The sequence below is a fragment of the Dryobates pubescens genome, chromosome 26, assembly GCF_014839835.1.
Source record: "Dryobates pubescens isolate bDryPub1 chromosome 26, bDryPub1.pri, whole genome shotgun sequence".
Taxonomy (NCBI): domain Eukaryota; kingdom Metazoa; phylum Chordata; class Aves; order Piciformes; family Picidae; genus Dryobates; species Dryobates pubescens.
Window position 1 is genome coordinate 8,138,954 of NC_071637.1, and position 27,918 is coordinate 8,166,871.

Genomic DNA, 27,918 nt, shown 5'->3' on the forward strand with positions numbered 1-27,918 from the left:
TGAATACTGATTGTTAAGATTTATTTCAGAAGTGTAAATGTTAAAGGCCAAATTTGTCCTGTCTCGTACCATGCAAGTCTCATTAGATCCTGTGGTCAGAATCTGACTCAATAAAAAGACTTCTGTCCAGTGATTCTAAGCATAGCTCTTAAGACAATTATCTTGGCTTAGCATTCTGATTTGATCTTAAGCAGGAACCATATTCCTTCGAAAAGGATTTATTGCATCCATTTCAATCAATAATGCTGTTAAAACAATAGTGGGAAAGAAAGCAGAAAATATGGTCTGACATAAATCAATGGGGAAATATAGTAAATTTTATAGCAAAAAGGAAAAAAAAAGGTAGGCAAAATTGACAGTCAAAATATTAGCCCAGCACTCAGTTCTGGTGCTGAGATGGATAGTGTAAGTATTTAATCAAAGCAGCTGAAAATCTCCTGCAAGACATAGATCACAGTCAGCTCTGAGAGGAGGCAGTGAGGGGAAGGAAATCTCTTGACAGCTTCTGTGCCTTTAAGCACACTGTATGCTAACACTCTCACTGCTTAAAATATTTATAAAATGTGATACTGAAGGTCTGAGAACAGAGGCAGACAGTTCTCTTTTGGGTCCTGTCTCACCAATGGAAGAGGTGACAGTCCCTGGCTGCCCTCTTCCAGAGCACACAGATTGCTTCATCTGGGGATCAGCAAGAGGGAAAGGATAAAAAAAGAGGAAGAGGAGGAAAACAGCCCCTTGGAGACAGTGGCAGGTAGCTCAGGTGTGTCTACAACCTAAAAATGGAGGATCCATGGTTTAGTAATGCCAGTCTGGGCCTTTGCCTTTAGTTAGTAGTAATAGAATAGAATAGAATAAACCAGGTTGGAAGAGACCTTCAAGATCATTGCATCCAACCCATCATCCATCCCACCTAATCAACTAAACCATGCAACCAAGCACCCTATCAAGTCTCCTCCTGAACACCTCTAAGGATGGTGACTCCACCACCTCCCCAGGCAGCCCATTCCAATGGGCAATCACTCTCTCTGTATAGAACTTCCTTACCTCCAGCCTAAACCTCCCCTGGTGCAGCTTGAGACTGTGTCCTCTTGTTCTGGTGCTGGTTCTGATGCTGACAACTAGATGGACAAATTATTTCACCTAGCAGTGAAATTTTCCTAGTCCTTGAAAGCATTAGTAATAATAACCACAAGTGCATGGAGTTGTTTAGACTGTGGATGAAAAGCCTCATCTATGAGCAGTGAGATGGTGTTATTTTTTATTACTAATAATTACATGCCAGAGTGATCACTTGCCATCAATTATTATTGGACCTAAAGTCCTTTTCTGTGCTCTGCAAGGTTCTGCTGTAACAAAGCAAATCTTGTCAGCTGGCTGCACACTCTTGCCGAACTCCAGCTCATAGACAAGAGGCAGCAAACAGGACAAAACCTCCAAGAATAGGTTCAGTAATAGTTTTGCAATACCTTAGCCCCATGCATCCCAAGGCTTTGCTTAAGTGTTTGGGTTTGAAAACCCTCTGGATTCCATTGAAGTTCTCTTGATTTCTTTATCTTATAATTCTATGCATGCTGGAGGGGCAGAGAATGAGTGGACTGTGTGCAGAGACTGGTTGATTGAGGTAGCCTCTTCATTAGGAGAAGAGGGATGTGTAATGTCTGAGTACTTAACTCCAATTAACTGATTAACTTGAAGAAAAATCCAAGGCTGTTTGATATTTTGAAGTCAAAGACTGCCAGCTGCCTTCTGTTTGGAATACAAACTGCCTTGGGAGTTTCTTGGTGTAGTTTTTGGGATGGCTAAGGAGGAACTCTTGTGATCAGCCTGGCCAAGGCACCATGGGCTCTGGATCATGTCCAGCAAAGCTGCTGCACTACTAATGACACAGATCTGTGGATGCTAGGACCCAGCTCGTAGTAATGTGTGCCTGAGGCAGGTACATAGCACAAGGAAGAAATGCAGTCCTGTGGGTGAAAAAGGTAATAATGATGTTCTCTCCATGCACCAGTTTTGCTGTTGGAGGGGAGCATGGGGACAGGAGGGCTGGGCAAGATGCACCCTTCCTCTGATGCTTACATGGACTGACATCACCCAGGCAGTCCTCACCTACTCTGTGCCGTGTCCTGAAATCCTCTGTATGTCTGCAGCTCTCTCTGAGGCTGCTATTATTTTTTTATGAAGACAGAATTAATTCAGAAATATAAAAAGAATGGTAATAGCTACAAATGTGCCAATTTATGCTTTTATCACTCTCCCCAGCATTTTTGGGTTTAGGCTGCTTCTTTCCCCCACCCACTGAAGCAACTCACCCTTGTAACATTTCATCCATAGTTCAAATGCATGGCCCATTCTCCCAGTAGAGTGGCTTTACAAATTCTCATTTGGTCTTTCCTAGACACAGTTGTTTTTTAAAGTGTGGTATATAGGTTCAGTCCTTATTTAACCACTCCTCTCACCATTTTTCATCTCTGAAGGTTGAGATTTTGGTATTAAATATGGTTACAAAGCCTCGGTTTTATGAGGTTTCGAAAGCCTCAAAATATTTTGTTGCCTTAATGCTCGTTGCACCGAGAGCTGCAACTCCTTAACAGCCCCTGACAGAGTGCATGCTTGCAAATGGTAATTAGAGGCACATTTTTTATGAGCCACATGAATCCAATGTCTGTGCTTACACCAGCCCCTGAGTCATGGAACAGCGAATGGTTGGTGATAGCCTCTGATTAATCCCAGCCGGGCTGCGAGCCAGCAGCAACCTGAAGCTGGAATCTCCATCTGCAGTTTCCAGCCAGCTCAGCCGTGCAGGGCCTCAGGGAGGTCTGTTGTTCCTGGGCAGAAGGCAAAGCAATCCGTTGATTGTATACTGGTCTGGGCTCCTTTGTGGTTTTGTGTTCTCAGATAAAATACTGTCTAAGTGTGGATATTATTTTAACAGTTTTTAAGCAGAAAAGGAAATCTGCTGCTTTTTCTTTCTTTTCCCTGATCTGCCTCACAAATGAGTAGTTCTGGACATCTCAGTTCTTTTTGAAGACCAGCTCATTTCTGACATCTAAGAATGTTGCTCTACCTGTTCTTTCAGAATTGGTTCTTTCATCTAACTTTATTTCTAGGTTGTTGGGTTTTGGTTGTTTGGGGTTTTTTCACCTTTAATCTCAGTGAGATGTTTTAGGCAGCTGCACTTTAATCTTTAGCATTAATTAATTGGGTAAAGGATAAAGTAGCAGAAGCATGGATGACAATATTGATGAAAGTAATAAAAACAGATTAATGGCTAAATTGAAAGAAACAGAACCCAGTGTCGCTGCAGACATGGATATTAATGAGATTTCCTTTGTTTCTTTGTGAGGGTAGGCAGTTTCTCCCACCCCACCAATCTCTGCAAGTGCCAAAGACTTTACATTATGCCTGGTTCCACTTAAAGCTGCAGCAGAAACTGGTAAAGGCAGTGAAATATTGTTAGAAACAGGAATTTCTGAGCTGACAGTAAATGTGACAAACCAGTAATCTCAAATGGATTTTTTTTTGTGTTTTCTTGAGGTGACCAATGAGGAGGGAGAAGCAACTTTGGTTTGGGGTATTTATGCAAATTGAAGCTCTGGGATTGATTTGCTTGGGTAGGAAAGACATGCAGACAGGCATGCAGTTTTCCAGTGTCTACCCAACTTACTAGAGGAATTTAAATATATGGAAATGGAGAAAGGGAAGGAGGTGAATTGGGGAGATTCTGCCACACCAGCTGCTGGTCTGTTTGTCTGCCCAAATAAGTAAGACCAACCAGTATCTTGAGGGTAAATGAAATAGACTCTTGACTTAGCAATGCATATAAACAGCTACTAGGTATTTGGCATTCTGTTTTTTCCTAATGTCTCATAGTTTGTATTGAGTGCAGCCTTCCCTTGCTTGATTTCAAGAGGCAAAACAGAAACAAGTGACAGCATTATAGAGTGATGGTGGGTCATAACATCCCAACGTTATCTGCTCAGAGCCTTTATCCAGGGAAATAAAGTGATGATGGTCTGAAAATGAAAAATACCCTAACACTGTAGTGTCCATTTCTGGGTCTATGCCTGTGCCCTTCTTAGGGAAGCAGAGAAGGTCAGTCTGCAGATTCCTTCTGTTAATGACTTGTGATCCTGCAGCAAACTCAATTTGTATCCATGATGAAACTGATAATGTTAGTGGCAGTATTAATATCAGTGTAATTAATAATACTATTTATATCATCAAGAGACAGTCACCACTTATGCAGAAGGATTGGTATCTAACAGCAGATTAACCTTCTCTCACTAGGCAACGGCTTGAACTTGTTTTTCCCCAAGTAACTCATTAAGAGAGATGCTCAGAAGCATTGCCATGGCGGGGGAAAGAGCTGCCGCAGGAGAGCAACTAAAATCTGGGCATCATCAATCACATCATTGCTAGGTGGGCAAAGTCTTAGGACTAAGTTTTCCATTCTTAGCACCGAGGTTTCTGTAACTGAAGTTAAATAAAGTTACACTTCTAGATGAAGCACACTCATGCCTCTGAATGGGGATCTGTTTCTCAGGAGTAAATCAGGAGCAGCACATTCCTATCCAAACCACTTCTTTTGATTTGAGTTAGCCTGGAGATGGATCGCTCCTCAGTTATCTCATATGTAAGTCATGTCCCTTCACTCATTTGTAGGAAAAAGCAGGTACTGTGGTAAAGATGCCATTTATAAAACCTGGAACAGAAGATGTTCAGTCATTCCCAGCAGATGAAGTGGATTCCACATGGGTGAAAAGTGTGTGAACTTTTTGATTTTTAGTTTTGTTTCATTACTGCTTTTTGAGATTTGTTTAAAGAAGCCTCAAACATTTTCCTCTTTGTTTTGTGTTCTTTTATGTCAGGTCCTTTCTACATAAGTGGCTGGAGAACTGGTAAAGCAACGGAGCAAGAAATACTGTGCAAATAAAGGGTCACCCATGGTAAGGAGGAGAACTATTTTCAAAGTATTTGAAGCTCTTTGTTTTTTCTTAGTGCTACTTTAATGCAGACTTCTGAGAAACTCTGAGGCATAAAGATGTCTTTGTTAAAATTCATTACTTTTTTCCCCTTTATTTAAAGGAGGAGGAATAAGAGTCTGAATCAGAGACTTCTGGTGAGTTATATGGGAAGGTCAGAATTGATAGCAGCTGTAAGGAACAAAACTGCTTTAAAAACCTCATCCCTTTCTGGTGATAAATAAAGAACACGATCTCGATTATTTTTCTCTTCTATGGACCTGTTTCAAGTAAAGGGCTTTGGTGACATGCAATTTCTTCTCTGAAAACAAAGTTCATTGGTAGTGAAAAATAGTCCTTTCTTTGGGTAAGCTTTATTCCATGAATTCTGACATCCACCAGCTTAGGGTTTATACCATACAAAGGGTTGTACATGTGCAGTGCACAGCCAGAACAATGTCCGTTTGCTACAGAAAAATGATGTTGGAGTAAGAAGACAACAGGGTTCCCAAGGAGAGGTTGGAAAGCTGTCAGAACAGCTGCTGAGCTGGCTTTTGCTAGGAGCTGGCTTTCTAAAGACTGCTTAAACTACTTCAGATAATTTATTCTCTGGAAATTTCAGCTGGTGAAAACTAGAGGTCTCAGATATTTCACTACTGACAGCCTTAACTTGGTCTTTCCAGCAACCAGCAGCGTATATTAAATGGTAGCAGGCTCTGGACTAGACAGTCATGGTGGAGGCAGTATCACCTGAAACCTGTCACAGCTTGAGTTAGACTAGTGTGGAGATGTCTATTAGTGCTAGGTCTGTGCTCAGTGCTCTGTAGAGAATAGCCTCGTACAAACACAGTGATAGATGAAAATCCCATTGTATCCCTTCTGGTACTACTTGTTCTCTGCTTTTTTTGTTAACTGGGCTTATCAAGTGTTACAGTAATATAAATGCTTCCTGACTCCACAGCCACAAGAGGGAGGTGGGAAGAGGGAGGAGAGAGAAAAGCTGTCCTTAAAACCAAGAGATTGAATTGAAGGTAGAATAAAGGGATGTAATATCCAGATACTTGTACAAGAGCTCTTGAAAAGCCAGCAGACAGTCCCATTACAGGGACACATAGGCACACAGCTGACTGAAAACACCACAGGCCAAATTCAGCCCAGGTACAACCAGAGGCAGCAAGTTTATGCCTGAAGGCTGGAGCCTCCCTAGACAATTTGAGAGGACAACAGTCCCTCACTCTGCTGTGTTAACCATGTCCTGGCTCCACAGAGGATGGGTAGACACAAATGTGGGAAGCAGATTGTTCCACCCTTCACCCACCTCTTGGGCATGGTGCAGAGCTTCAGATGCTTCCAAAGGATGGGTATCAGCTCTGAGCTGAGTGGCAGAGCAGGACCTGCCAGCCCCTACTGCTGCCTATGTCTCAAGGGAGCCTGTTTGAGTAGTGCTTGATTTGACCCGAGGCTTCCATTTTCAAGGAAAGTAGCTGCTCATTTGTAGCTGGAAGGAAACATGTTTGCTGTGTGACTAGGACCCAGCACAGGATCAGACTCTTACTGCTCTTCATTCTGAAAGACTATTTATTAAATTAGAAAAACAATATAGCTCACACTTTCCTTTCTTCTTTAGTGTTTAATGTTTTATATTCACACCTTGGAGCATCTTTCATCTCTAATCTCAGGCCTGAGTTTCACGTTCTCCTGGGCAGGCAGTAGTTGCTGTTTAATCCTCCTTCACCTCCCACTAGATGTGGATATTTGCCCTGCAGCTGGGAAGGCTCACAGTGACAGCCTGTGCTCACTGCTGGATGAAGTTAGGCAGGAGGCACCTGAGGATTCCTACAAGTAGTGGATTTCTAAAAAGGCAGATTTGCAGATGATAGCAGAGTGGTGCTCATGGGTTTGGTTCCCAGCCTTGCAAAGCTTTCTCTGACCTAAGCCATGCATTTTGGATTTGAGGCTGTGCAGATTTTAGCTGGACATTAGTCTTCTTTTGCCACCTACCTTCTCCCCAAAAGGCCACTGCAGCACCTTCGTGGGATCCAGGACAGGCACAGAATTTGCCAGCGAAGGGCACAGTGATTCCTCCAGCAATGCTGTGGCTTAGTGTCTGCAAGTCCCTTCACAGTCATGGTCATCTGAGGAATGGCCCAAGCTCAATAGAAAGATTTAAGTGACCCTGGAAGTACAGATCTGGCCCTGCCTCATTAACACTCAACAAGAGAAAAACACCTGCTCGTTCCTGCAGGTTAAGTGCAACTCTCACTCACCAAATAATTAACCAGGCCATGTAAGAGAAGAACATGCACCATAAACTGCCAAGGTTTAATAGCACGCCTGACATTTGGACCTACAGTTAATGAACTCCCAGTCTACCACAAACCCATACTTTGTCACTGAAGATTTAACTTCAAATTATTTGGCCTTTCAGCAGAAGCCCACAAGATTCCCCAGTGGCCATAACACGTTGAATAAAGTGCAGGTTTTGCAGGCTCCCACATGAGGGAGGAAAAGCACTGCAGGCTTCTATAGAAATTAATTGTTCATGTAAAAGCCCCAGAACAATGAGCCATCAACATGCATGTATAACTAATTAGTGAGGTTGCAAGCTGGCTGGCTTCTTTTTAATTGACTGTATGTATGTATTTATTGACTTAGAAAATTACACCAAACTTTTCTGCTCGATCAAGGGAGCTGACTTTCCCCGTCCCCATGGTTTCCATGTGCTGAGGGGGCTCCTTAACAGACTTTCCCTTGAGCTGCAGAAGGAAAAGGCTTCCCTCTTGTGGCTGCGAGGGAAAATAACATTTTCTGCACTGGATTCTCTGCTGTCATGGCTATAGAGAAATGTAAGTCACAAAATTCCAGTCATCTTCCACTTACACCACAGCATGGAGCTTTGCCTCTTGTGGTGTGCTGTTCAGTAGCCAGTGTTTGCTTTGGAATAAAGGGAAACATTTGGGGGGAACTGATTTAAGAGATTTAATTTGCAAATAAAGGTTGTAATCATGGAATCACAGGATGGTAGGGAGTTGAAGGGACCTCTAGAGACCATCAAGTCCAAGTCCCATGCCAAAACAGGCTTCCCTAGGGCAGCCCACACAGTAACGCATCCAGGTGGGTTTTGAAAGTCTCCAGAGAAGGACACTCCACAACCTCTCTGGGCAGCCTGTTCTGGAGCTCCATCACCCTTGCCATAAAAAATTTTCTCTTCATGTTGAGGTGGAACCTCCCGTGCTCTAGCTTGTACCTGTTGTTCCTTGTCCTACCACTGGACATAACCAAAAAGAGAACATCACCTTCATCTTGACACCCACCCCTTAGATATGTATAGATATTTATAAGATTCCCCTCAGCCTTCTCAGGTCTTAACAGCCTCAGGTCTCTCCATCTGAGAGATGTTCAAGTCCCCCCAGTCATCTTTGTAAGCTCTCTGTTGGACTGTCTCAAATCAATCCCTGTCTCTCTTGATTTGAGGAGCCCACAACTAGACACTATTCCAGATTTGGTCTCAGCAGGGCAGAGTAGAGGGGGAGGAGAAGCTCCCTAGACCTGCTGGACACACTTTTCTTGATGCACCCCAGGATGCATATATGATGTGACCTGTTTCAACAGTCAAACATTAGATTTAAAGAGCAGATTAAAGTGGTTTTGCATTTGTACTTTTACAATATCTTCCTAGTAAAGGTTGAGTTTATTTGTTTGTTTGTTTGCTCTTGGAAAGAAGATTTCATAGATCAATGTTTACAGGACTGTTTAGGGTCCTGTAACTCCGTAGGCATTCATCCAGATCATCAAGTTTTCTATTTTTATTACATTAGAAATAGTGAAAAGTATTTACAGGATGGCTGATTTCATTTCCAGTCAGTGTGAAAAATGCTTTTTTAATTAGACCTGAAATTCAATTTAAAAGTCAGGAAAGCAGCAGCTTAAAATTAGGAGTTGAAATCTTTGCATTCTGATGCATCAGGAAGAAAAGCAGTAAGTTTACCCAAGCGTGTTTGACAACTAAAACGAATGCATTTATGAACAGAGGGAAGTTTTCCCCAAAGTCAACAAACCAAAGCACTTGTTTCTCATCAATGTGCCTGCCAAAGTGTTGGAGCTAACAGGACTCAGCCTCTCACACCTCATTTGTATGTGTAAGTTGGGAGAAGAAAACAAACTTTCTTCTTGTTTCAACTCCTGGCTGTTTTCTCCCTGTTGAATGACCTACTCACTGAGCACAGATATACTGAAATGCAAATACACTGAAGTTTCTTTTCTTTGTGTTCCTCCAGAAGAAATGATTGCTACCCAAAGCAGAGCTCATTTACTCATTTCACTGTCCAGCTTCTTGGAGACTAACTTTCTTCAAGCCACTTGCTTGATTTCTTTACAGTATTAGCAGCAATGACATACTAATTGGAAAATATATAAATAATTTATATAAACTTATATAAAATTTTAAATGGCTGATGTTTAACACAGCCAAGTGCCAGGCTCTACACATTGGCCACAACAAGCCCATGCAGCGCTACAGGCTGGGGTCAGAGTGGCTGGAGAGCGGCCAGGCAGAAAGGGGCCTGGGGGTACTGGTTGGCTCTGGCCAGCCTGATCTAGTGTGGGGTGTCCCTGCCCATGGCAGGAGGGTTGGAACTAGATGATACTTGTGGTCTCTCCCAACCCTGACTGATACTATGATACTACACTGTGACAGTAGGCTGAACATGAGCCAGCAGTGTGCCCAGGTGGCCAAGAAGGCCAATGGCATCCTGGCCTATATCAGGAACAGTGTGGCCAGCAGGAGCAGGGAGGTCATTCTGACCCTGTACACCGCACTGGTTAGGCTACACCTTGAGTACTGTGTCCATTTCTGGGCCCCTCAGTTTAGGAAAGATGTTGACTTGCTGGAACGTGTCCAGAGAAGGGCAACAAAGCTGGGGAGGGGTTTGGAGCACAAGCCCTATGAGGACAGGCTGAGGGAGCTGAGGTTGCTTAGCCTGGAGAAGAGGAGGCTCAGGGGTAACCTTATTGCTGTCTACAACTACCTGAAGGGAGGCTGTAGCCAGGATTGGGTTGGTCTCTTCTCCCAGGCAACCAGCACCAGAACAAGAGGACACAGTCTCAAGCTGCACCAGAGGAGGTTTAGACTGGACGTTAGGAACAAATTCTCCACAGAGAGAGTGATTGCCCACTGGAATGGGCTGCCCAGGGAGGTGGTGGAGTCGCCATCATTGGAGGTGTTTAGGAGGAGACTTGATAGGGTGCTTGGTGCCATGGTTTAGTTGATTGGATGGTGTTGGATGATGGGTTGAACATGAAATAGTATGAAATAGTATGAATAGCTCAGAGCTCCTGTGGTGCTGACTCTATACTGCCTAGCTGATGAGCTACAAGACAGAAATGTTTGGGGGGTTTTTTTGTACATACATGGTTTAGTTGATTAGGTGGTGTTGGATGATAGGTTGGACAGGATGATCTTGAAGGTCTCTTCCAACCTGTTCTGTTCTGTTCTGTTCTGTTCTATTCTATTCTATTCTATTCTAATTTATGCCTCAATGTACACTGTTTCTATTTCAGTTTCACTTTTAAAACATGTTTTCTTTTGAGAAGCAGCACACAAGTTAAATAATCTGCTCCTTTTTCTTAAAACAGTGGTTTATCTATTGCAGAGACACCTAAGACTCCAGGAAATAATTTGATCCTGGGTTTTGAACTGAGCCTAGAAGAAAACAGTAAAAGTTTTAGATTCAAGGCTATCATCTTGGACAACTCTCAAGAGGAAATATAGAAAAATGTAACTCAGGAAGAAGGGAGCCTGAAATTAGAACTGTTGTTAATACAAATATAATAGAACATATTTAGATTTTAGTCTTAACCCTGGTGCTATTTTTGTGCTATAAGGAAGCTAAAATGGGAAGCCTTTGATGCAAGGAAAAGCAAAATATAAACAATTCCTTTTTGATTTCTAAAGTAGATTTTTTTCTATTGAGGAAGATATGTGTTATGATTTTCAAATTTGCTGCATCTCTATTATTATTTTAATAACAATGAATTATCGTTAAAATTAGATGCACTTGGCCAAATGCTTTGGCACATAATGTAGAACTGTTCGCTTTGCATTATTAGTCTGTGGCACTAAACTCTGTCATTATCCCTGTGTTGAGTAGGTCTATACAAGCAGACCTGAAAATGGGACGGAAATGGAATTGATCAATGAGTTAGGGCAAGGACAGAAGTTTTCACAGCACTTGTATGAATATAAGTTCTTGCATCTGATGAGAATACGTGTTTCTCTATTTTTGTGTCTGTCCTTTGGCAACATTCTGCATGGTACCATTGGTGTCCAGAGAAGGGCAACAAGGCTGGTGAGAGGCCTTGAGCACAAGCCCTATGAGGAGAGGCTGAGTGAGCTGGGACTGTTTAGCCTGGAGAAGAGGAGGTGCAGGGGAGACCTTATTGCTGTCTACAACTACTTGAAGGGTGGTTGTAGCCAGGAGGGTGTTGGTCTCTTCTCCCAGGCAACCAGCATCAGAACAAGAGGACACAGTCTCAAGCTGCACCAGGGGAAGTTTAGGCTTGAGGTGAGGAGAAAGTTCTTCACAGAGAAAGTTGTTGGCCATTGGAATGTGCTGCCCAGGGAGGTGGTGGAGTTACCGACCCTGGAGGTATTCAAGAGGGGATTGGACGTGGCACTTGTTGCCGTGGTCTAGTAGTCCTGAGGTGTTGGGTGACAGGTTGGACTTGATGATTGAGGTCTTTTCCAACCTTGTTGATTCTATGATTGATGTAACTCTGACTTTCATTGGTATCTTTCTGGAGCTGAGGTACCTTTGCAGGGTACTGCCACCAGGGAACTCAAAGTGTTTCCTGTTCCTTTACCAAACAGTAAAAATGTGCAGCTTTTGGATTTGGAAATATCCCCAAATGTATGTGTTGTTTTTAGCCCTCATGAGTTATGCATTATGCATATCCTTAGCTACACTGAAGGCTTCTCGGGAGATGCAGCTATAACCACAGCACAGCCAACTATTTATTCTTCACTCTGATAAACAAACATATTCCAGAGAGGGCAATTTCAGCTTTCTGCTTTTGGACTTCCACCCTGATCTGAGCAAACACTCCATGAGGAGTGAAGGGCACTTGAGGGCTCTCTGTGGTTTGCAGCTCACCACAGAGAACTGACTTCCTGTGCTGATCCCCTGCCATCCAGGTTAAGAGCTTTTCATATCCTTTGGAGATTTTATGGTGTGGTTGTTTGTTTGGGGATTTTTTTGGTTGTTGTTGTTGTTGTTTGGTTTGTTTTGTTTTTAAGAAGCATCTTGTAGAGTTCTCAAATCATCACTGAAAATAGAAAACAGCAACCTTTGGTGATATGAGAGGTTAAAATGAGGGCCATGCTCTGCAGGGAAGAGCTGATACGCAGACCACCCTTGCAGAGCAGATCCCTCCCTACTCTTTCAAGCTGTTCAGCATCTGCTTCGAAAGCTAGTTTTGGGGTAAGATGATGTATTTAGACCTTCCAGCCTGGAAGTTTGGTCTATACAATTTCCCTAAATTAGAGGAAGAAACTTACAGATAATTGATATGCAGAGATGAGGGGCAGAAGAGGGAGGGAGGGGGTGATGGCTGCAGAAGGGATGGCAGCTGCATAATAATCTTGCTCTCCTCTCCATTGTCTTCTGCCTATGTGTGGCTCTTGCTTTGACCCAGTGAAGTGGCTCTCAGCACACATCAGGCATGTGAGCAGGAGCTGGGAGAACAAACACCCAGGTGCCCATGACTTCAATGAAACTGCTGCCTGGGATGGTGGGAAGGCCTGAGGCTGGCATGGTTTGTGGAGTTCTGCTTTGTATTTGCCTCTTAATGCTTTGTAAGTAGCAAAAACTGTGCATGCTTGCTTTCTCATTATTGTGCACAAGATAAGTCAGGCTCCTCTGGGTGAAACGAGCTTCAGAACAGCATACTTCCTTTCTGCTCTACATTTAAGCAAGAAAAATGTATGAATCCAATTAGGCACTGGTTTGCAAGAATGATGAATATTCACATTCTAAATGGATGAGAATCATTAAAAATGTATGACAGCTTTATTTGTTTCAGCTCTGAGGATTCTGGGTGAACATTTTCCTGGATGTGCTGAGCTTTCTCCAAATCATTGAAGTGCTGACCTAGGAGAAAAGAGTGTTCAGGCTCATGCAGGGCTGCAGCTGCCAGGCAGACATGTGTGCAGTGCCCTGCAAATGCAACCCATGTGCCCCTTCCAGAAACAGTAGTGGCCAGATTGTGGCACTGTAGGTTGTAGATTCTCTGAAACAATGTGTTTAATTGCCATAACTAACATTCAGGTCATTTTCTTGTATATGTATTTTAGGAAATGGATTTCTTACAAATGAAGTGAAGGATGGTGTTGTCCTAATAATTTCCTATTTCTTACCTTCCTGGTAACTTTGGAGTTTGGGTATTGGAGCAGGAAGGACCTGATAACTCCTCTTGCATTCCTTCTTTAAATTTTCTACCTTTTGCTCTGGATTCCTCTGCAATAATGGAAGCAGAAGAGCACCTTAGGAAGGCGTTTAACTTACAAATGCTAAGTTGCCTACAAAGCTTCACATCGTAGGGAAAGTATCTCATTTATTTATTTCTTCTTTCCTTCTAATTGCTTTCTATATTGTGCTTTGCTAGCAGAAAGGCACAGCACTTGATTTGCTTGTGTTGCAGAAATCTTTACACCAGACCAAACCAATTTTGCTGTCTAAATGACCCGTCAAAACTAAATGAGTACCATCAGCTGAACCCTGGCCTATTGGAGAGCCCATCATATGAAAATTTAAATTGAAAGGCATGTTTATATTGTTGTTTTTTTCCTTCTTGTTGTGGTTTTTTTGTTATGTGTTTTTTTTGGTTGGTTATTTGTTGTTGTTGTTGAATTCAATATAAATATCAGGCTCAAGGGACTGAGAAACAGAGAGAAACATCTTCTGTAATGTATTGTTCTGTAGGGATTACTCTTTTATTCCCCCATTGGTATTGAGTTTGGGGCACAGCTCACACTGAGGTCACTTTATCTGTCATCAGGTAGTGTGTCTGTGGTCATCCAGGATGTAAAAGTGGCTGTCATGATGCAGATTTCTTTGGATTTGTATTATGGAATGGAATGGAATAGAATGGAATAGAATAGACCAGGTTGGAAGAGACCTTCAAGATCATCCTGTCCAACCTATCATCCAACACCATCTAATCAACTAAACCATGTATGTACAAAAAAAAACCCCCAAACATTTCTGTCTTGTAGCTCATCAGCTAGGCAGTATAGAGTCAGCACCACAGGAGCTCTGAGCTATTCATACTATTTATGAATGAAAATTAGGTCAGAAAAGCTAGACCCCAGCATTCATAGATTTCAATTACCTTGCACTAAAAATTCGAGTCATGGGAACTACCTACCTGCGCCTTGAAAATAGAAGAAAACACAATTGCCTTCTCTGTTGTTGTTTTTCTGTGTTTACACAGGGCTGAGGGTCTGGATACATTTAAGAAAATTATTCATTTTCCTGGCTTTGTCCATCATGCAAAGCACTTTCTCTCATGACAGCAGTTTCCTCACACTATGGCAGCTTGGCTTTGATGCTCGGGTAGAGACGCAGCAGCATTACCTCTAGACGCTGCCTTTCCAGTGTGACACAACTGGTACAAACAGCCTTTGCATGACTAATGTTGGTTTATAGGGTCTCAAATGGGGGCAAGAAGCCATCCTCCAAAGGGGCTGAACAATCTCTGGAAAACATGCTATGCTGGACAAATGTTGGCACTGGGTCCCACTTGTCTGTCCAATGCTGGCTGGTTAACTTCTGTGAAAGGACAGGCTCTGACTTGATTAATTTTTCACCTAACTGGATCAGACAGACAAAATGGGAGCGGGAGGGAGGGTCATTATCCCTATTCCATGGACTGGGAACTGAAAGACTGTTACTCATTGAAAGTCACACAATAGATGCATGGGTCCCAGATGCTGTAGATGCCGGAGGTGGGATTTAAACTCAGATGTCCCGAGTCCCAGCTAGCACACTAAATTTCTAGGTTATCTCAAAGAATCCAAGAAATCTTTTTGATGGATACAGTAGTCAGAACATTTTGTCTGCCATGAAGTGATACCTCACAGAACCCTACAATTTGCTAATGTATAAGACTATTTTTACTACTCCATTCATCTCCTTCATGAATGAATGAATTTAGACTTCTCCAAGGCAAGAGAATAACAATGAGAACTTTTCAGAAGTAGGTGTTACAACATATGGCTGAAGTGACTGACCAATAACACCTGAGAAGGCTATGCCAGGACAAGTAATTTTGATTCCACTCTGTACTGCAGTGATTTTGTTCTCAGTTTTCTTCCCTAATTTGACACATTTTTTGAACTTTGCAGATCTTTACAACTGTATTGTTCTCAGATTGACAAAAACACTTCCTTGTGCCAGAAGAAATGGAACATCTCTGGTGGATAGGATTGAATTGATTTATAGCAAAGGAATATAATTTAAGAGACAACTACTAATGAAGATGGGTGGGGGGAAAAATTCTGTAATTCTAAAGATTGCAAGTTCTGGAGCATAAAGGACAATGGAAGTTTATGGAGCCTTTTAGATTAAACCAAAGGCCAGCTCCATTAAACCAAATGGAGCATTCCTAATCTGACATGTTGACAAGGAGGACACTCCTGCCTGTTCCAAATGGGAGTTTCAAATGAATCCAGATTTATCTTGTGTTCCCAACAAGGGCTAGGCTAGCTCCAGAGGAAGTTATGCAGGCCAAAAATAAACAAGATACACATGAAGCAGCTTGTGCCACCAGGAAATCTTCCAGGGAATATGTGGAGAGAAGGAAAGCCAACAGAATCACGGTTTAGGATGTCTTCCTTCTCTCCTTATTATGTCACAAATTCAACAGTTGCATTGGGTTGGAAGGGACCCTCAGAGGTCATCTTGTCCAACCTTCCTGCAGTGAAGTTTGCACAGGCTGCACAGGGCCACATTGAGTCTGATCTCGAAAGTCTCCAGGGATGGGGCACATCCCTGGCAACCTGTGCCAGTATTTCACCACTCTCATTCTTCCTTATATCCAACCTAAATCTTCCCTGCTCCAGTTTCAAACTATTGCCCCTCATCCTGTTGCTACAAGCCCTTCTAAACAGTTCTTTCCCAGCCTTCCTGTAGATCTCCTTCAGATGTTGAAATGTAGCTGTAATGTCTTCCTGGAGCTTTCTCTTCTCCAGGCTGAACAGCCCCTGTAGCAGTTATATGTACACAGCCAAGGAAGAATTTTTACCATGTATGTATAAAAATAGATATATTTTTATGTCTTTATCTATATAAATAGGTAGATGTCTGTACACTTAGGTATAAAACCACAGAACACCACAACTGCTTGGTCTTGTTCTTTGGCTATCACATTTAATAAGTCTGGTAAAGATCTCTTCTGATAATATTACCATATATTTGCTACATGTACCAAGGGGTTCTTTGGCTGGTTGGTTGGGGTTTTTTGTAAGTCCTAGGAGGTAACTGGGTTTGGGGGTTCAAGAAGACACAAAAACACCCTTCAGCTTGAGAAGTGTGAAGTGTATAGCTGGATCACTCCAGTACTTCTAGTGCAATGACTTCACTCTTACCTGTCTGTAAGATGTCTTTCAACTTGCTCTCGATCATGGCATGAAGCTGACATCTGAGGCTTTGCTCTCCTTCCAAGGAGGAATATTTAGGCTGGTATGGACACCTGAATCTCATAGGAGCTGATAAAATGTTGGGCAAGTGCCATTAAATGATACTGGAGAGATTTGGGTCTAAAATTGTTTAGAATTTGGATGTGCAAGTGGAATTTGGGCTGGACATTATGGAAGGGAGTAAAGGACCTGTGTGCCTGGGTGAGTAAGCTACTTACTGGATTGGAGATGGAGTGAAACCACCCCTACATACACTGTCCATGGCCCAGGGTTTGCTAACTGTTGCTAGCTTTGGCCAGCAGCACACTAGCCTCTCCCTGGGGAGGCTGGGGAGGGAGGATGACTCAGAGAAGTGTCTGAATCATTGGGGCTTCCCCTGGGCGAGGCAGGACTTGGGCACATTGCCCTACCACATGGCCAGGCAGGGCAGATGGATGGAGAAGGAACTTCTTAGCTCCACAGACCTGCAGCCCCAAGAGCAATCTCCCTGCTGAAAACCTTGCACCTACAGAGTAGCCACAGATGACAAACAGGTTTGAGGTGACCCATGACATTTGTAAGACATTGCTAGGACTTTTTTTTTGGTGGATTTGCTGCATGTTTTCAGTTCTCTGGGGCTGCAAACTACAGCAGCTTCCCTGGAAAGTCTGCAATAATGTGAAAACAGAAATGAGCAGTGAGTGGCTGTTGCAAACTACACTGGCCTCCTGGCATTTTCGGTTGTTTTCCACCCACCCCTGAAAATCATCTCTGGCCCAAAATGGATCTGTGAGCTGTACCACATGCTCTAAATGAAGTGCTAATTAAATATTTCTACTTAATGTAGACAAAGTTGCTTTGAAAAGACTGTAATGCATCACAGATGTCATGAGTTCCCTTGGAGAACGATGGAGGGAGCCACATGCACATTGCATCCTTCTCTAGGATGTAGGGATGTAACCTGGGTGGTTATGACCCATAAGACCTAATGCTGAAACAGCACTTCTCTGATCCAACTTCCCACACACATTCCCTCACAGTGACCTTGGTATCAGGAATATTTCAGGTGCTTCCATCTGGGTGCATACTTTGACCCGTGGGAGATAAATGGTGAAGCTGTGGAGTTTGCTTGATATTTGGAGTCTAAAAGGAACTTGGTAAAAACTGGCATAAGTTTCAGAGACCTAAATAGCTCTGGGTGGAGGTCTAAGCCATTGCTAGAGGACCTGATAAATGGTTTCTGACTCAGCCTGTCCCAAAGCACAACAGAGCTCCACAGCAAATGAACTTGAAAGGCTTTGGGTTTTGCATGCACACTAAAGTCCTTTCTGGCAGCAGAAGAAAGGGTGAAAATCCAGGTCCAGAGCAGCTGGAGGGCTCTGCAAAAGTTATTGCCATTGAAATAATGGCTGATCTTTAGGTTTCAGGGTCAGCAGCTGTCAAGCTCCGAAGAGCTTTTGGGATATGCTTGTGCAGTTAATGGACCATATGTTCAAGTCCATTTCCAAGTCCAGACTTGCCCATGAGCAGCTTGCCTTCCTGCAAACTGTGGTGCAGGCTCAAGTCCAGCTTTAGCTCTGTCTTGAGGGAAGAGTTTGAGCCAAATGGATGTCTTTGCACAGACTCAGGCTCTCATCAGTGCCACCTGTGTGGATTAGATGAAAGCAGGGCTGTGCACAGGGGTTTGGTTTTCCAGCACTGGAAACACTTTTTGTGTATATCAAACCAAGTTACCACCAGACCAATAGCTTGCCAAATGGTCAGAAACTGGTGTGCCATGGAGCTTGTCCCCATGGCCCTGTCATCATCACACGCAGGCAGGCTCTGAGACCAAGTCCTCTAAGGTCATCTTTTGAGAGAGGACATTCTTCTTCTAATCCACAGAACTAGAAATCTAGGCTGCCCTTCTCTGATAGTTTAAACCCTGGGGTATCTGAGGAGCTACCTGTGAGAGACTGGCCCTTTGTCTGAGCTCAGGCTTCAGGGATGGGCCATATAGAGGTCCTTGCTGCATGCCATGAGGCAGGAAAAGAGGTTTTGGAGTATTTGAGCTGCAATGGTCTGAACACGCTCCCACGCAAGCAGAGTGAGTAGGATGGAAAGAGTAAAGCAGGAAATCTAGTTTTCATGCAGTAATGGTTACATGCAGAGCTGGGATAGAGCTCTGATACTCCATTGTCAGGACTGGGGAAAGAGCCTGATTAGGCAGAGATTCCAACTGGGAGAGGAAGGAGCATGAGCCAGGACTCCTGGCTTTAGTTAGTTTGTGCTAACAAGCCTTGTTAGTGGCTTGCCTACTGATGCACAGGTTTGCTCTTCAAAATGGTTGGTACACTCCTATCTTGTTGAGCTCAAATAACTGAGGTGTGTTAGTGCAGGTGAGATAATATTTTTGCAGGGCTTCCAGGCCCACCAATGACCATTGCATTTGTACATTTTGGGGGTGTCAGTGGTGATGAATTAAATCTTGTATTAACACTGGATATGTGTAAGCTTGAAAGTGCAAACTGGAGGAGCTCAGCACTGAAGAGTTAACAGGTGAAGAAAAAAAAGAAAAAGTTCCAGTTCTTTTTCTTTTCATTCTGACACATTTTGCTTTGAACTGCAGCCAGCGTGAATGACCTCTGCCTGGATCCAGCAGTTCCTTCTCACTGTACCCATAGAACTTTGCTCTTTGGGACCATATCTTGCAGCTCTCCACATCAGAAATGAACCTGGGTGTTCATAGATCCCTAAATGCAAATTGAGCTCCCTCTCTTTTTCTTTTGAAGATTGCAGGCTTGTAAAGAGCTGAAGCTCTTTTAGCAACTGTTCTCTGCAGCAGGATTGTGGTTATTGTGCAATGTTCAAACAGTTGTTTTAATTAAAAGCGTGAAGCCAGCATGTTTCCTTGCTGGTGGAAGGACCAATATGGGCTATACTGCACTGAGTTTCTGCCTGCAGTGCACTATCTGCAGACAAAATTGAGTCACTGGATGCAGAGATGGATCTCTGGTCACCTTGGCAGAGTTCTGCATGGTGTCCTTGGCCTGTCCCCACCTCAGCTCTTCCACACCAAGCAATCTCATTTCATCTATGGCCATGTCGACTTTCACCTTCTCATTTCCAGTGTGGACAAAGGTGTCCTTGTGCCATTGGCAGAAGCCAGTAGAAGGCATGGACCCCTCAACACCCTAGTGCTGTGACCAAATCAACCTCCAGAAGCCCCACTGCTGGGACACAAGGAGCAAATTGCTCCTTTGCACAAGATCTGGGGATGAGCCAATCTCAAGTGGGACGGTTTGTGGACAAATTGCTTGCAAGGTGTCTGGTGGCTCTAAATGCAGATTTCAGGGTACACCCATCGTACTCAGTGTTTTGGATAGCACTGTTCATTTATTATTCATCCCTAGTGTGTGTGGGTAGGAAGGAAGTTTCAAAGTGAAATTTGATCATGTAGAGGGGTCAGAATTGCTTTGGAAGCTGCAGTAGGCACCAGCATGAGCCCGTGCAGAGCTGTGGTTGTGATGTGTGAGGATACCCCAGGAGACACCAATCAAAACCAGGGGAAAATATTAACTTTCAGCGTGACACAGCAATTAGTTAGCACTCTGTTCTTCTTTTGGTGGGGCTGGTAACAGCACTGGCTGAAGAACAGGGGGATAGCTTCAAAGAATTTCTTTATAATAAGAAATTTGCAGCATCTTACTGTGTAAATATTATGAAAGCTGCTACTGTACAAGCTCTACGTTTCTATGTTTCTTTAGATGGTTCTGCAATGTTGTGAGTGCTTGGGTTGGATACTCCTTGGGGAGAAAAAGGAGGTAGGATTTCAAGAGGATGCAGAAGAAAAAGGGGGAAAAGAAAGCAGCTGGCTGGGTGGAGGGCACACTGAGGATGTGAATTGAATTGCCTGTTCCTATTTGTCATGGCCACATACAATTCAAAGTACTTTGGTATTTAAATAGTTCTAGATTCAGAGGTGAGTCATGAGGCAGAGCTGATATTTTATCTGTGGCCATGTTGGTGAATGGTTTTCTAATGCAAGGGTCTTATTTCTGCTCTCTAATGATATTTCTTTTCTCGGGTTATTTTATTGTAGATAAATGAGACCAAATGACTGAAACTAATACTTCTGGGGCTATCTCTTGTCACAGCCATTATTTTCTTTTTTAAACCCCCTCACTTCTACACAGTATTGCAGGGATACTCCAAGATCTCATTCTCCAGAGAGAATTAATCAAGAAACAGTTACCTTCTGGCTCCGCTTCTGTAGGAAACTTTGAGGGGAATTTTCTCTTGCTGTTGGTGAGCAGGACTCTGAGTCAAGCCTCATTTTGCACATCTTTTTGCCAAGACACAATGTGTCATTTCTCTGATAGTCACTGCAAACACCCTGCACAAGGGAGTGAGTGTTTGGGAGCACAGGGACTGTATCCAGTGGCATCATATAAATAAATAACTAGCTAAATAAATCCTGCAGAGTTTGATTCTGCATGTGGAAATGGACATAATTTTCAATTTTTCAAGTTTAATTCTCCAAGTACTTCTGAGTATGGCAGCTAGAATAGGGGAGATGTGTACAATAAATAGGATCATTCACATGAACTGGATTTTGGTACAAAATATTCTCTCTTGCCCTGAAGACAATCAGCTACTCAAGCAGTCCCTCCACCCCAAAAATAATCTGTAATGGAGTACTGGTAGTTTTCCCCTGAAAGAAGAGTTACATTTTAGAGAAGACAGATCCTTGTCCCAAGGAAAGTACTGCTGATGTTAGAGACAGAGGCTGCTTTTGGAAGATGCATGTTGAGGATTGTTAATGCTGGAGAGGGAACTGACTCATCACATCATCAATTCTGCTCCTCTGCCAGTACAGCACAAAACATCTTTTATCATCACACTCTCTCTTTCTTCTTCATTGCTCTTCTAATGGAGCTTAAGACTGTCCAGTGTTCTTGTCTTCCCCTTTTCCAGCCTGTTGCTGTTTCTTTGGCTGGTGGTTACACTTTGGGGTGATGTAGCCCCTATTTGCCCTGTGCAGTACGACTCTTCCCTCCCATCCAGGCATTCTCAAGGACAAGCCAGAGGATGAATTTCTTGGCTTATGCTTTCACTCCTAGTGCTGAGTTGCACACATATCCCTTAGCTGTAAGAAAACTAAGCTTTCCCATCTGAGCCCTTTTTTCTCTTTGCTTGCCTTAATCCCTCCTTTCTCTTTGTTGCAGAAAGCACTGTTTATCTTAATGGGGGTAGCAAGAACACTCTGGCTGTCTAACTGCTGCAAAGGCTGCAGCATGGTCCAGAAGGTACCAGTTTGCAATGATATTTTTCCGGAGCGTGCCAAGAGCGAGCGGCTGCTGTGAGAGCTGCAATTGCTGCGTTCTTCTGTTCCCATCTGCATTTGATTTTCAATCAGGAGTTGGTTGGTGAAAAGCCAACTAATCTACAGTGCTTAGGGTTTGGTTGGGTTGGGTTTGGCTTTTTTTGTTTGTTTCATTTTAAGGGGTTGATGTGAGCCAAGTTTAGTACCACAGAACTAGTTTTTAAATAGATTTAGTTCTTCCCCCCCCAGGTATTCTGAGTACTTTTGGATACAGGCTATTTCAAATGGATCTTATGGGGAGATTATAATTCACCATTACTTCTTTGTGTTAGTATCTTGTGCATGACTGTTCTGAAGGGCAAATACCTTTCTGTGCCAGGTGCATTACAGCACACAACAAAATGGCAGATCACACACCCTAGCCCTCATAGTGCTTGGGATGCTGCTGAGGAGATAGGTACCTCCAGCTTTGTGCTCTGGAGGCAGGGAATCAAAAGTCTGACTCTGTGAGAACCAGAGCAGGCATTTTCACAGGTTTTGCATGAAACTTCCAGAATTTTGTTTCGAGTGGTGTCCCATGTTCTTTCATTTGTTGCTGGTGTGGCAGATGAAGAATTCAGTTTGTGCTGAAGACAGATGAAAAGACACAGCTTAATCAGAAAAGTCAAAGGAACTCGAGAAGGATCCATCTGTGATTCACTTGTATTAAGCTTTGGGGAACAAAATCAGGAAAATGTCTCAGATCACAGAGTTTCTACTTTTTAATGGCAATTTTTTCTGGGAATTACAGTAACAGAATTCACTGGCATGTGACTAACCATGTATCCCTTGCTGCCCTTTGTTTATCCAAGGCTCTCTTTGATACATAACACACTTTTAATAGAATTTTTTTAAGCAGACCATACAGTCACTGTTGAAAGATGCTGAACTAATAACCCTCTGAAACTACAGTTTCCTATTCATGTGTTGGTTGGGGGCACTGGCTGGGTGAGCAAATTAATCATACTGACAAAGAAAAACCATGAGAGGTAAGAGCAACTTAAGAGCAAAAGTAGTACTGTGAACCATTGACACTTTTATCACAGTGCTCTGTACCTGCATTTTATTTTGTGATAGTGCAAAATAGGTGTAAAACTTGTTCTGAATGTTTAGAAAAATAGTTATTCTGGATGGTTAGAACAGGTGGTAAAAGCCCCATGCCTGGAGCCATTCCATGTAAGGTTGGATGGGGCAATGAGCAGCATGATCTAGTTGAAGATACCCCTGATCACTGCAGAGGGGTTTGGCTAGATGGCCCTTAAAGGTCCCTTCCAACCCAAAATATTCTATGGGGCTTCTACCACCTCTCTGAGCAATGCATGCCAGTGTTTCACCACCCTCACTCTAAAAAATTTTTTCCTTATAACTAGGTTAAATATCCCACCCCCACCCCCTTTTTTTTTTCCCTAGCTTAAAACCATCATCCCTTGTTCTGTTGCATCACGTCCCGCTAAAAAGATTGTCCCCATCTTTTCTGTAGCCCTCCCCGCTAAGTACTGAAAGGTTGCAGTAAGGTCTTTCTGGAGCCTTTTCTTCTCCAGGCTGAACAACCTCTACTCTATCATTCTTTTCTGGTTAGCCATCAAAGATGTGAATTGCAGTATCTGTATGGAAAACCTGCTAATTTCTCACCTACCTTCAATTTTCTGGGTCAGTAGCAGTGGACCAGATGTTTAAAAATAAGCTAATTGTTGGAAGGCTGCAGCTGCAGCATTTGTGTTTAGCCAGCCAGTTGATGAAAGCTGGCAGCCTTGTTCCTGCAGGGTATTAAATACTGAGGGGAGCTGGACACACCAGTTGATGCTGCCAGCAGCAGCAGTGACTGGGTGCCTGTGCCTGGGGCTGACACTGTCCTGACGAGGGACAGGCTCTTCTCTGCCCTGCATGAAAGAAGCACACACAGAATTTAAGAACTCAAAGTGATTCAGTCTTTGGGGGACATTTTTAGGGAGCTCAGATAGCTTGATCTGCCTTCTCTGGTGTTCACAGTGCCATCTATTGATGCCTTCCCTGAGGCACCTAAAACCCTCCCTCTTGATATGCTTTGTGCTTATGTCCAGTATATTTGCTTGCATAGCTGTTCTAGGATGAGAAATTTTAGGGGTTTAATTGAAATATCTTTCCTTCCTCCATGCTTGGCCTTCAGAAAATGGTTTTCTTTTTTGGAAGGAAGGAAGGAAAAGCACTGAACTTCTGTTTACCTCATTTTGTTTGAACAGAGCCCTGTGTGTTAACCCTCTTCCACACAATGGAACTCTGTATAGTGAAAATTGGCTAAGTGGGTCCTTATTCAGGATCATTCATCACCATGGCACAGCCTCATGCATACGTGGCAGATTTACATCAGTGAAGCTGAGGAAGAAAAACAAAAGGGCACGATCTGAAGGAAGGGCTGGTGGTATTTATGAAGTGTCAGTAATGTGCTGAGGACTAGATGAAGATCTAATCAGACTTGCTCTGCAAGGGTCCTGGTGGCAGGGTGGCAGGCCACTGAATGCTGCAGCGAGGAGGACAAGGTTTGGTGACTTGGGGCTCCTTAAAGGCATGTTACAGTGTGCAGCTTGCACACCAGACTCTCAAAAGATAGGGCATGAATATGGGAAGTAAGTCCACTGGTGAACAGAGACACTAAAAATAGTTCAAGGAAATAGTGTTCCTGTTGCACTTGCTTATCTGACGCCTCAGGGTCTTCACCAGGCCAGGAAGCCACAGTGATAGTTTCAGATCCCACTTTGCTGATTTTGTCTAAGCAAAATGAATACCAGCAAATATAAAAGGGGATACAGAGATGAATGGAGAACATGCTTTTTGGAGTCAGTGATTCATCCTCCTTGAGCTGATCAAGCATCCACCTTACCTTGTGTCTCTCTGCTGTATTTCACTGAGGAACCAGCAGCAGCTCTGGAGTTGCTACCCAGGAGCCCAAGCCTGTAAGCCAGGCTCAAACCAGCTTCCATCAAGAGCATCATTAGGATTCTGCTGGACTATGTGCAGTGTGTGCAGTGTCTGCTGGCACCCACTGCTCATTCACAAACTCTCAGCTTTTTTATAGCGATGGCAATACTTGCTCAGCAGCCAACTCTTAGGCCATGAGGAAGCCTTCTCCTGCTCCCTGTATCCTGGTGTCTTTTGTTGAAGGATAAATTGCATCTCTTGGCACTGGCTGAGATGAGAGTTGTTCTGGTTTCCGAGACGTTGCTTTTCGGTGAGTGTCTCCAGCTGCTGCTCTCCCCTTCACTCGGGGCCCTGACTCATGCTTTTTGCCATCACAATAAGCCTGTTTTCATAAACAAAATTAAGTGCTCTGTGTTTATTCATCAGGGAGGTTTGAAATCTCTCAGCAGCTAAGAAATATGTTTTGTGGGATGAAGTCCTCCTCCTTTTCCCTTCTTTTCTCAAGAGCTAGGGAAAAAAAATATTTGGGAAAACACTGGCCCAAGGCTATCAGCAGGCTGATTCTGTGCCTGCTGATGTGCAATACCATGACTGAGGAGATAGAATTGACCCAGCTGGAGTTTGTACATCTCAGAGGCTCAGTGCCCCAGAGAAAGATATTTAAAACTGCATAAATGGGACAGGTTAGGGATCTATGCTTTAAACAACCTTCCAGGCAAGCACAGCACAGAGGAAGGGTCCCAGTTTGACAGCCAGAGAAAGAGGCTTGTCTGGCATATGGGTGGCTCTGTGCCAGTGGCTCTCTTGTGGGTGGTTTAGAGTAGGACTGGGAATGGGCAAAGCCAAACATGGCAGGTTGCCTGATGCCTCAGTGCCTGTGCTAGAGCTCTGATGCTGTTCTCCCTCTCATGTCCATCCCAACCCCAGCCTTCTGCTCTCCTTCCCACAGTGTGAATGCAGCTGGATCCTAAGTGGGACAAATTTCAAATTGCCTGCAGTGCTGATAGGTTTTAAGCCAGATCTGCTCTGTAATGTATATTGCCTGGTATTGTGTGTTTTCCAACATGCCAGTGTGGTGGGGCACCCACTGCTCCCTTCAAAGTTTGGTTTGTGAAGTGCAACCCAAATCTGAGTCTTGCAAAAGCATCTCCATACCAATGCATGCCTCCATTTGGCATTTGGGTGTTACCCTGCAGAAGAGAATTTAGAAGAAATATGTAATGCTTGAGCCAGTGGAGAGCAGCAGAGGAAGCAGTTTAAGTCACCAGCTATAATGTCAATAGACATGGAATGAAATCTCAGCCTCTAAAGAAGTAAGACCTGCCTTTGAACACTGATTAACAAAACCCTGTTATTGCAGAGTGGAATAGATCTTAAATTTCTGTTCATAACAACTACTCTGTGACCTCTTTATTAGAATGCAAATTTTGTACCCATTGAATGTGGAATTTGCTGTTCTTGCAGCACATGTAATTTGTTCATTCTTGAAATCCTACTTTCTACCACATACCATAAATGAAGTGAATACCTTTCAGTTGTGCTTCAGAGGGATCCATAAATCAGAGACAAAGGACAGCAGAATAACAGGCTGGTGTTTCTTCTTCTAGAGCACCAGATCCCCTGTGCCAACAGCAACATTGTCAATATGATCTGTGGTTTCCATGCCAGATGATCCTATAGGACTCCAGTGCAGTGGTTGCTTACCTTCCAGTAAGCCAGCCCTCATTTGCCAGCACCCAGTCTTCCTCAGGGGTCATTCCTCAGTAAGATGCTGGCAGCCACCTCAGTCTTCAAGACTTCTGGGCTCAGACTTCTGATAACTAGATTTCATCACCGGTTATCATTGCAGTTGTTGGAGCCTCCTCTTTGGTTTAGTCCCTTCCCTGTGCCTCAGTTTCACCATCTGTACAAACAAGGTTATACTATTTCCCTGAGAAATGTGTGCTGTGTGGGTGAAAAAACACTGGATAAACCCAAGGAATTGTGTGATTGTAAAATGTTTAAATTTTGGAATGCTTTGATTTCTCTGTGATCGACAGCAAACACAGGGGGTCTTCTGGCTTAGGTTCCCACATGGAAAATTGGACACTGATGTGTGTAGGAGTTCATTGGCTAGAAAAGCACCATGCCTTCAAAAGTGTAACCAGATGGACTTCCCTGCTAAATAGTCATGAGCATGTGATTGTGCATAATTCTTCAAAGGAGATGTCTTAACCTGCAGCTATTCTCTCATTGCAGTGTCTACAAACTCTATTTCTTGTTGCTCCTGGATTCCTCCAGCATTGAAAAATGCTCTGGGTGAAATGATGGCCAGGCTGAAAGGGTAAGTCTGAGCTTCAGCTCTTGTCAGGTCACTCTCTGGCTCTGCTTGCTTGTAAAACATCTGGCAGATGAATCTCATGCAGAAGTGAATTGGCCTCTTCAGCACCTTCAGATGGTTCTACTCCTCAGCCTTTACATCCTCCTGAGAGAAGGAGCCAGTGAGCCACCACCCAGTGCTGCTCTTTGCAGGCTAGAAATGTGAGAGTCTCAAAGGACACCAACCTCTTTTCTAAGAAGTCCTGGCTTGTTTCAAATCTGCTTATTTCAGAAACTAAAAAATCCCCACAGATGTAGAAGAGGCCTCATAGATGATGGGCTCCATGTCCCCAGATGCATCTTTATTAGGGGTAGATTCAAATGTTTTGACCAGCCAAAGCTTCTAGATGCTGATGTGTCAGCTTCTGAAAAGCCAATCTGAACCAAAATTTGTCACCAAAATTTGGGGGAGAGAGAAAGCCTCATAATTATTTCTGTCACTGCATGTTTTCCCTCCTCAGTTGCGATGCTTAGCAGGCTTCACTTCTGGGGAACGAAAACAAAACAAAAACCCCACACCCAAAAACACCACCACCAACAAAAAAACCCCAACTCAAAACACTCTTGTCCTCAGACTTTATTGTAATCCACCCTCTTATTTCTTCCAATTGTCCTGATGGAGATCTCAGTATGAATAATAGAACAGGTAAGTCTTCATCATTAATCTTATTCTGATCTAATTCTAA

At 43.4% G+C, this 27,918-nt stretch overlaps 1 long non-coding RNA gene across 1 annotated transcript in view; it reads left to right on the plus strand.

The window, feature by feature from the left end:
• Positions 1-27,192, plus strand: part of LOC128898578 (uncharacterized) — a 134,388-nt gene extending 107,196 nt beyond the window's left edge. Inside the window, exons 2-3 of the long non-coding RNA XR_008462890.1 lie at positions 4,869-4,946; positions 27,113-27,192. This is a non-coding gene — a long non-coding RNA (uncharacterized LOC128898578). The remainder of the gene's footprint in view (positions 1-4,868; positions 4,947-27,112) is intronic.
• Positions 27,193-27,918: the final 726 nt, after the last annotated feature.